The 11,369-nt window shown below is 40.6% G+C and overlaps 1 long non-coding RNA gene across 1 annotated transcript in view; it reads right to left on the bottom strand.

The window, feature by feature from the left end:
* Positions 1 to 767: 767 nt before the first annotated feature.
* Positions 768 to 11,369, bottom strand: part of LOC115070993 — a 24,489-nt gene continuing 13,887 nt past the window's right edge. Inside the window, exon 3 of the long non-coding RNA XR_003850095.1 lies at positions 768 to 1,478. This is a non-coding gene — a long non-coding RNA (uncharacterized LOC115070993). The remainder of the gene's footprint in view (positions 1,479 to 11,369) is intronic.

The raw sequence follows: 11,369 nt of genomic DNA, 5'->3' as shown, positions 1-11,369 counted from the left end.
AGAAAAAAGCTTTATGGACAGTTTTTGGTTCTGTTTGGTTTTTGTCTCTCACTTTTCCTTTAAAACATAAGTGAAAAGTGTATTTGACTTGTTCACAGTTTTACCTTGAGCACAAAAAGCAGTGTAATTAACACACATTAGGCACTCAGGAAATACTTGGGCAAATGTTGAGGTTTATATGTAAGATACTGGACTCCTTCTTCCATCACAGTATGAATGGGAATTATATGGGTTTTTTTTATATCTCAAATGAAAAATGTAAACACAGGAGAATTACACGGTAGTTATTGCCCACCCTCTCATTAAAGAAGTGCTGTGACTTGGAGCAAACAGAAGAAGTTTGGTTGTGTTCTGCTTCTGTACAGCCTAGGAAAGACCCCACCTAGCACCTGTAAAAACCATCATGACACATAAGAAGGCACAGAACTTACCCAAACATCAGCAGAAACAAAACAGAAAACATGCACTGCAGGAAACACTAGGTTTCAAGCTAGTGGGGGCTGGTTTGAAAATGATGCAATGATTCATCCACTGGACTCGAGACATATCGTTGTGATGCTCCTGCAAAACTCTATCATGAATAATTGAAGACTGGGTGGAAGGAACCTACTCTGTTCAAGTTTTTGATAGGAACCATTTCAATCTATCTCAGAATTTGTGTATATAGAATACACTTTTCAGATATATAGATATATGTATATATATAGCCCCTGACGATATTGAGATTTAATAGTATTTTAATAGCATTGATTATTTTATTTAGTTATCATTTCTAATACCTACTAAGCATCCCAAAATTCTGAAAGGCAAAAATATCAAGGAACGGACAATTCCTCCTCTTAGCTATGTTATGACCTAGCATAAGCGCTGAGGCACATCTGTGAGTAATTATAATGCGTACGTGTGAACTATGGTTTCAGCAGTGTGGGACGTCTCAAGGGCAGTACAAAGACAAATAAGAAACTGAATAGAAGGGCATGTATAGTAACTGAAATTCTCAGAGAACGGCCCATAAAGGACATAACATTGGATGTAGTCAACAGGTTCTAAACGGTGCCTTCCAGAGAGGGACAGAACTGGGTCATTGTATGGTTAGCTGGAACCCCTGAGCCAAATCTATCTTCAAGTAAGTGTTTAATGCTTTATTGGTTCTGACCTCAATTCTGTCCCGTTCAATGTTTTTATTGGTCACTGGAGTCTGTTTTCTCCTTCCAAGGTGTGGGTCCCGAGGACTGAATTCATGTCACGAAGCATAGTGGCAAGGTCTTTGATCTGCTGAGTCATCTCATCGGCCCCTGTGTGTTTTTCTTATGCCGGTACCACACTGCCTTGGTTATTGAAGCTTTGTACTGCGTTTTAGAATTGGAAATATCTCTTCTTTTTTCATGATTGTTGTTGCCTATTCTGAGCCCATGGAGTTTCCATGTTTTGCTTATGGCAGGAACTTTAAGCAGGATACTCATGAAGTGGATTGGATCCTGAAATCATTAAGAGAAAGATTACAAAATTTTGTGGTATTTAATCTGTAAGGTGAAATAGAAAAAGCAGCAAGAGAAATGAGTCCATAGGCTTAAATATCCTCATAATGTGGAGAGTGAATTCCTCATTACCCCAGAGGTTTCAATGACTGAGCAGGGAGTCTCAGTTCAACATAAAAGGGGAACTTTATAACAGCTGAACTTACTCATAAATAAATGGGGTTTTCTTGCACTCTGGCCCACTCATCCCTTAAATATTCAAGCCAGGGCCACTTGATCTAATCCTTAGGAATGCTGTAGAAGAAATTCCAACGTCAGACAGAGATGCTGTGACTTTCTGAAAATTGGACAATGAGAAATGGGCTCTGTTCCTCCAATATCCCAGTTAATCCAAAGCTCTGCTCCTAAACTGGGAAAACTACTTGGCAGGTGGAACCTTCATTCAACCAGTCCCCATCTTTTCTCCTTCCCAATTTTGTTTTTCTATCCATCCAAACAGCCTCCCACATCCTTTGAAAATATGCAATGTATATGTATTTTCTATGTATAGGTCATTGATGATATAGGGCAGAACAGGAAAGAATCACCTCCTTTCAATGTCAGTCTGGGCATCTTAGTGAGACCATGCCTCAAAAAGAGGAGGGGACTAGAGAGATGGTTCAGCAGTTAAGAGCACTGGCTGCTCTTGCAGAGGACCCAGGTTTGATTCCCAGCACACTCATGGTAGCTAACAACAGACCATAACTCCAGTTCCAGGAGATCCAACACCCTCTTCTGACCTCCGGCAGGTACTGCATGACACGGGTGCACTTGTATACATGCAGGCAAAACACACATGCACATAAAATAAAAATAATAAAAATTTAAAAAATAAATAAATAAAATAGTAGAAAGAGGCCTGGGGATGCAGTTCAGTAATAGATTGCTTGCCTAAGATGCATTTAGACCTGCATTTTATCCCCAGTACCTAAAAGAATCAGCACCTACCTTCACGATACTAGCTACTTACAGGGAAGAAAGAGGTATCTACATAAAACAAGGAATTATACAGTCAGTAAAATTCTCTAAACATCTCTCGACTTATCTAGTCAGCTAGAAAGAATATAGAATTCAAAAACAAAGGAAGTTCTATACTATAAATGACAACCACTTAGTAGTTGCAATGTTCAAAGTTTAATTTTAAGATAAAACCAAGTTGAGTAAGAATTAATTCTACTGAAATGTGCACTCTGAGTCCCTGTCTCTTTAGACTAACTTAACTAAAAAAACTAGCTATTTTTTAATTGCATCAAGCATTTAGTAAGATTGAAGGGTGCAGGTTGGGGCACTTTTATAATGAATGCTCACATTTGGCCTCTCCCACCAAAGTTAGCACAAGGCACCTATATCAGAGTTCTTACCTGACTCTGGGCTTATCGGGTGTGGTGAGTTAACAGAAGCGAGGAAGCGAGAACAGGAAGGTAGGGCTAGAGCTAGACCAAAGGGAAGTGAGCTGCTAAAGGCACTTATTCTCCAGCCCCTGGACTATGCTCTACAGTTCACCCTGGATGAGTGAAGCCAGATGGAATCTGCTTTGGAAGAATTTGCTAACTAAGGCTTGACCACACACGCATCCCTGTCTTCCTCTTCCATGTGTCTAGTTCAGATGTCTTATAAAAAAAAAAAAAATGATCTGCACCCCAGGACCACCTGTGTCCTAATAAGTGCCTGTTTTAATTGCGTAACTAAATCCAATCCTACAAAGTCAAAGTGTTTAAAGCAGTTGGTGTATTCTGGCAGAGGTAGGAGCTTGGAGGTAATGGGGTGTGTTGGAAAATTAGCAGACCCTGATTGCTGACCTTATATAATCATATGCTTGAATTGGGTCAAATGTAATCAACTCATTGAAGAAAAGACAAAATCAGAAAAATAAATATCTTTAATCAAAATGGTATTTCTTGATACTATAACCCATCATTGACCTTTATGACCTACTCAATTATGGAAGGATAACTAATACTCTTGTTTTTTTAAATCATGATTATTTTCCACAGAATGCTGTAAAACTGATTAGGATGTGTATAATTTCTAAAATATGTATCTGAGCTTGGTTTCATATGTCTAAATTGTACACAAACTCAGCAATTTCCAGGCTATAATAACATATCCAGTGGCCCTATGGTTGACTCACATATTCTGATGAATCAGACCCACATCTCCTTATATTTCATCCTGCTTAGTCAAAGGGACCAGTATAAACATGTTTCTAGCAATTATGTGCAGAAAATAATAGTAGATGAAGATAGCAGAATACTCTACTACCCATCCCAAAACGGCCTTCAATTTTCCCACTTGGCTAGTTATATGTTATCTCCAAAACCTCTATTTTAAGTTTACAGGTGGATAGTTTCAGGCAAGCTTTGAGATGCCACTCTCAATAAATGAAAATGTAAAGGATGTGTGCAACCCATAGTGTAGGTTGGATTTCTTCTTTTCACATTTTAAGATTTCTTCTTTCTTTCAAAGTCTGTAAAGGATCGTGTTCACTCATTCTGATCACAGGATTCAGAAAACAAAAGCCAAGCATGAGGACTGTTAAAGAAACTCTAGAGCACCTTGGGCTTTGCATTTATGAAGAAAAGGTATGGTCAGAAAATGGAGGCAAACAGGAATGATCCTTGGCCATGCCTGAGGGCAGGAACTAGGAGGCACACAAACCAAACCAAGATGCTGGAATCATTGTTCTGTTTCTTTAAAAGACAGAAAAACAAGGGGGCAAAGATAGGGTCAGTTCATGGTGCAAACAGATTCGCTGTGTCCTCTCTCTGTACTGATGGTGTAATTATAGGAACAAAGTTTGAGTAATGGCATCCACGCACAGAAGGCCCTGAACCAATGACACATATTTGCTCTGTCAGAGAAATGCATGGCCAAGGATCCATAGCCAGTCAGCTGACTGAACAAAGGTATTGTCTGCATTTTTAGCACAGTTCACATGAGGACAGCTTAGACAATATGAAGGGTTACCAAAGGATAGCTCATCTAGTAGTGACCCAGCTGTCAGTCAGAGGGAGCAAAATCAATACTTGTAACTTGATATTTCTGTACAGTCTTTAAAATAACACTATCTTGTTATTATCTTGTTCCATTATCTAATCCATTATTCTAATTATGATGTGTCTAGATACATAGTAAATGACTTTATACCAAATTCAGTCTAAGATGTCTATGTTGTATAACATATTAGCTTCTTAGCATCCACATCCATAGTTTCTTAGGGATTTCATTGTTCCATATCCATCCTCATCCTCAGGGCCAAAATTCAACATTTTCTAACCATCTAGCCAATTCACATTATGATGGGTGTTGGTTCTGATACAAATTTTTATTCCTGTGGTCATCAGGGAGCTAGGGAGTTAAAAACTCACCACATAAAGACGTGTCACTTGTTTCTATGTCTCATGGAGCTTGTAATTTACTATCAAATCCAAGTAGGCCAGACACAGCACAGCCATTCTAGAGTGTGTTTTATGAGTAGAGACAACAGAGGGACTGTCTGAAAATTCCTTGGCTGTAGCCACTGGAAACAACCTGAAATATCCAGTCTTCCATTTCCAGACTTCCCTCTATTCTCCCGGGCCTCCTTGCTGTTCCCAGAATGCTCCCGCCTCACGAGAAGCTGCTCACACTTCCCACTGCCATCACACAATTCCAGTGGGTGCCATTTATATCACATATCATGAGACTGGCTCATGTTAACAGTGGGCATCAAGGTGACTTTAGCTCAGAGTTGTGCCTGGCTCTGTGCCTGGAATGCTCTTCTCCAGATGGTCTGCTGAGTGCTACATTTTCTCCCAGGTTTCACTCAAATGTTATCTTTTTCTCTTACAACTTTATTGAGACTTTGTTATTTCCCATCTCAGAACTTCCCTCCCCTTTTCCTACTTTCACTCAATAGTACTTCTATCCTCTAAAATATCATACAAGGGGCTGGAGAGATGGTTCAGTGGTTAAAGGTACTGACTACTGTTGCAGAGGACCCAGGAACAATTTCCAGCACTCACATGGTGGCTACCAATCGTCCATAACCCCAGTTCCAGGAAATCTGACCCCTTCTTCTGACCTCTGCGGCCACTGCATGCACAGTACACTTACACACAGTGTACTTACATACAATCATACATACACAATAAAAATAATAAATAAAATATTTTTTTAAATAGCATTGAAAAAGTTTCCAATTATTTGGGTCATTATGTCTTACCCACCCCATTCCTAATACACACATACAACAAAGTCTGTGAGAGAAGAGATTTCTATGAGTTTTGTTTGGCATTATATTTTTCAAGACTAGAAAAGTACCCCAGCATATATAGTGTTCTCAATAAATACTTGCTTAATGCATCTGGCCCATGCCCTTATTACTCATTCTTCTTAAGGCTCATGTGTTAAAGGCTCGGTCCCCAACTGGTGGCACTAGTGAGAGGTAAATTGGATCATGAGTGTACTAACCCATCAATGGATTAGCACTGATGATTTCATAGCTGAATGGACTATTAAGAGGTAGGGCCTGATTGGAGGAAGTAGGCCTCTGAAGGGTATATCTTGTTCTCTTTTTCTCTCTTTCTAAATCTCACTCTAAATCTCGCTCTGATTCTCAGCAGCCATAAGGTGAGCAGCTTTAATCCATATGCCTTCTGGCTATGATGCTCTGTTTCATCAAAGGCCCACAGCAATGGAGCCAGCCAATTATGGACTGAGACCTCTGGAACTATGAGCTAAGATGAATATTTCCTCCGTGTTACTTATCACAGATACTTTGTCCTCACTACAGAAAGTTGACTAATAAAAAAAACAGTATGAGTCTGTTCAAAAATAGTTCTAAAAGCCACTCTGGGAAATTTCATTCTGTGACCAAGTTAAGCAGGCAGATTGCAGGAAGATGGAGCATGCTGTGGTCATATGGAAGCAAAGACAAAACTGTTAATCTGCAGTTACCAAGCACTTCACTGGCCTATGAGTTTGTCATGCCAGATGGCTGGTTCAAGTAGGGACATCAGAATTACTTATACTTGTGTCTTAGTCCCCTTTGCACTGCTCTAAAGGAGTACTATAGATTGGGTAAATTTTTTTACTTTTATGTGTATGAGTGTTTTTTTAGTCTGCATGAACGGAAGTCTTGCAACGCCCATGGAGGCCAGAAGAGGGCATAAGATCCCCATGTGGGTGTTAGGAACCAGCCCAGGTCCTCTGCAAGAGCAGCCAACACTTAACTACTGAGCCATCTCTCCAGCCCCAGATTGGGTAGCTTTTAAAAAACTGGTTAACACTTCTTAAAGCTGGAGAGCCTCAGGTCAAGGTGCTAGCAGGTTTGGTGTCCAGTAAGGCTATCCTCCTCTTCCAACATGGTACCTTTCACACTGCACCCTCCAGGAGAGAGGAAGGCTATGTCCTTATGTGTCAGAAGACAGAAGAGCCAGGAGAGAGAGGCAAACTGGGGTGGACTCATGTTTTATAACAGCATGATAGCCTTATTATATCAGCATTCTTTGATAACACCCATGAAAGCCCTTTTTAAAGGATCCATCTTTTAATAATGGTACAGTGACAATTAAATGTCAATGAGAGTTTTAATTGGGACAAGCATTTCAAACCATGACTGTCTTTACCACTGAATCCTATTTCGGTAGGCTTTGCACCAAGCTGTAGACTCACTGACTCTAAGTATATTTGACTGAAGAACACATTTCCTTGGTCTAAAGTATAGGTGATTTATTCTGTAGGAACTCTGCATGGCTAAATAACTATGTGTGTTGGCATTTCCTAAAGGAGATGATAACATACCCCAGTGGCCAGTGGTCCTTCTGGCAGGAGGCACTTTCTCTGTGACAGGGCCTTAGATTTTGAGCAGAGAGAACAGTGACAAAGGCTGGCTCTAAATGGGGCCAGCCCAGTGTTTTCCCGTGACCCAGGACATAGAACTGAAAGCAGTTCATCCCCACTGGACCACTATGGAAGGAAGCTGATTCAGAGCATTTCATCCTCCTCAGAATCTAGACTCCTTTCCTTTGTCAGAGCTTGGCAGAGGGTTTTTGACATTTTAAATTCTATGCTGGGTTCCTCTCAGACTTGCCAGTCTCAAGCAGATCACTGTACCCACATGTCTGTCTTTTATCATTTTAGTGCTTTCATTTGCAAACACGGGAGCTCTAATCAATATCAAGGCATCACATGTGTATCACCTCAAAAATCATGCATAAAAATAATTTTAGGGGGCCAATGAGATGGCTCAGCGAGAAAAAGCTTACAATGCAAGGTTGGTGACCTAAGTTTGATACCCAAACCCACATAAAAGCGGAAGGGGACAACCAACTCCACAGAGCTGTACTCTGACCTCCACATGAACCATGGCTCACATACCTAAATACATATCACACACACACATGCACACACAATAATAACAAATAATTTTTAAAATTTTAATAACTTTGGGTGGGCTGGTGAGGTGCCTTGGTTGGTAAAGCACTTCCTGTGTAAGCATGAGGACCTGAATTCAATCCCTACAACCCATGTAAAAAAGCTGGTGTTGTGGCTTGTAAACCCAGCACTGGGAAGGTGGAGACATGGATCCCTAGTGCTTACTGGCAAGCCAGCCTAGTCTACTTGACAAGTTCTAGGCCAGTGAAAACCAGGTAGATGACATCTGAGCAAAGAAACCTAAGATTGTCCTCTGGCTTCCACATGCATGTGCATGCACGCGCGCGCGCGCGCACACACACACACACACACACACACACACACACACACCCCACAATCCACAGGTATACATACACATACCCTCACACACATACTCCCCACATATACACACGTACCCACATATCCACATACACATATGCACATACCTCACACACATACTCATGCACACATACACACACACAAATGATATTAAAAAATGTCCTTCTCTACGAGTTACTTCTTTATTCTTTTTTCCTTCTGGAAAAGTTCAACCTTTATTTATTCTTCTGCCCAGGACAGTATGCCAAGGGAATGCCTTGACATCCAGCAGACACCCTCCACACATGAGCACTCATGCGCATGCCAGACTGCAGACGACAGGTGTCCGCACGTAACCAGTGCTCACGCACCAACCCTTACGTTCCCTCTGCATGACCCACATCAGTTCCATCTTTTGGAACATTGGCATGTTGCAGGAAGACAGAAAGCCAGTACCAAGTATTATTCTTTCCTATAGGAAACTTCAGAGTCAAACCGGAGAAATAGTCAAAGGTTCTAATGTGATCCCTATGATTGCTCCTGCTGTGTTTTTTTCCTTCTTTCAACCTGAACCAGTGTTTGGCTGAAGAAACAACGCTCTTAGATGCACACAGGCTAAGATTGAAGGTTCTTCCCACGGCGGTATAGTATCAGCTGACATTTGGCCAAAGAGCGCACTGCAGTTTTAGTTGTCTGGGTTAAATGAAGGGTAAATCCAAGTCCTCCCTGTTTTCATGTAATAATTGCTAATGAATATAATCATGTTCCAATGTCATCTGTTTCATTTGCAAGTTGGCAGGAACAGAAAAAGACAGCTTTCTTTAGAAACGATTAGAACATGGCTATTAGGATGAAGTCATTGGTTTACAATTAAGTCATTTTTCCTTTTACATTAATAAATAGCAGTGATGGAACCCAGGATCTTGGAGCTGGCTCTCTGGGCTGCTTCTCTAAGTTGCAGGCATGCTTTCCCACACCCAGCTCTGCGGGTGGGTGACAGGCTCCTCGAACCACGGTAATGCTGTGTGTCAGGCGTCTGTGGGTCAAGGCTGCTCACCGAATTCCAGTTCAGAGCTGAAGGCTTTACAACACGATGGAGGAGATTTTTTTTTTTACTTAAATCCCCAGTTGGGTTTATTGTCACTTGATCTGTGCGGAGCTAATAAGGGAAAGAGAGATTCTTCAAAGAAAGGAAAAAAAGCACAGCCGACAATTTTGTGCTCCCTATGGGAAAAAAAAATAATCTTCCAGCTGGGGTCAGGAAAAGTTATCAGCTTCAGACTTCTAGGCAGGATTTCGCCTCCCATATCATTAGTTTTGCCTTCCTAGTCACTGTCTTTTTAGGTTATATTTTTATCTCTTTTTCTCTCCTACAAATGAAACATTTCAAAGTCTCCAGAGACCTATTTTGGGAAAGCTCTAAACAAGTCTGTAAAATATTTAAAGCCCATTTCTGGGAGAGAAATATCCACTGGTATTAGAACTGTCAGATTCTAGGTTCTTTGAAATTCGGTCACTCTATTAACAAGCACTTCTATCTGTTCCTGGGTTTAAGGTGGAAAAATCATCAGAAGAGCCCAGAAATGGGAGTTGAGACATGCCTCTTACCCTGGCCATGTTGATAACTGGTTGCCAGACACTGAACAGATCACTTGACCTAGACGAAGAGCAGCATTATGTACATAACCAGACCTCTCACAGTCCCAGTGCCTCTGAACAAGTAGACACGTACAAACGCTGCTATCACAAATTTTGTAGTTGTCCTTCTAGAACTTTCCTAAAATACAAGCTATGAGATGAAAACTACTAGATAAATGGCATCTCCTCCTACTTTTATGACTTGAAATTTATAGACCCCTTGAATTATGTCTCAGAAATCCATAAGACTATGCCCACTGTAAACTCTCAGGGTACATATTTATATTCCGCATAAATATTTAAGCAGAGAATTTAGAATGCCTCTCAGTCATCATAGGAGTAAATTGTTGTATCATACTGCTTCATAAAGTGGAAAAGCTTCATGGTGAAGAGTATGGGTTCTGGGGCCACAGAGCTGGGGTTCAAATCTCTGGCCTGCCTGACATTTATTAGCTCCATGGCCTTGGGAAATTGACTTAGCATCTTCATGCCTCAACCTTCTCATCTGTGTAAGAACTAACTCCAGTATCTATCATGTGCAACTGTGTAAGGATTCCAGTATATAGTACATTAGTAACAATCCTCTCCATTACTGGTACCACAAGTATTCAAACAAAAATTAGGTATGATTTTTATAAATTGAGAATTTGGTATAAACTGAAGAACATGGGTTCTTTCTATAAAACCTGATTTTACCTTTGATTCTTCTTAGAATTTCTGATCTAATTGGAAAAGCTAAACCCAATGGTCAAGTGTGGCCTTTGTTACTTTCTTGGTGGCTTAGTTGTTTCTATATCTAGACACTTTAAATAATGTAGGACTACTTAGGATTCACTATATCCTGTTAAGCTCTCGCTATTTACTTTGCTTACATACAATTTAAATTTTTGCATCATTTCTGCCCTCCCTCTCCCCCTCCAACTCCTGCCTCATTCCCATGCCCCCACTCTACTTTTTGTGACATCTTCTTTAATTATCAGTATTGGTACACACACACACACACACACACACACACACACACATACACACACACACATACACACACACACATACACACACACACATACACACACACACATATCCTACTGAGTCCATTTAGTGTTGCTTGTGTGTTCATGTGTTTAGAGCTGACCACTGGATTAACTAACCTATCAGGGAGCTCTTCCCTGAAAAAAGCTGATTCTTTGTGAAATTTCCCCCATCCTCATTGGCATGTCAATTGGTGTCATTCTGCAAATCTTGCTACTTATTATTTGCAGTTAATCAGCAAGTAGATGGGGAGGGGGTTGAGTGGTAGTTAGAAACAGACATCTTTTTCATGGATTTATTTTAAATAAAATTGGGAGGTACTTTTTATTTAAATAATTTTTATACAGGTATGTGAATGCTTGTATATATGTGTGTGCGTGTGCATGTGTGCGTGTGTGCGCGTGTGTGCGTGTGTGTGTGTGTGTGTGTAGACCAGAGATTAACCTCAGGTGTTGTTCCTCAGTAAACTTA

Source organism: Nannospalax galili, unplaced genomic scaffold (assembly GCF_000622305.1).
Source record: "Nannospalax galili isolate Female #2095 unplaced genomic scaffold, S.galili_v1.0 scaffold377, whole genome shotgun sequence".
NCBI lineage: Eukaryota > Metazoa > Chordata > Mammalia > Rodentia > Spalacidae > Nannospalax > Nannospalax galili.
The sequence above is the reverse complement of the archived record's forward strand: the minus strand, read 5'-3'. Positions and strand labels throughout refer to the sequence as shown.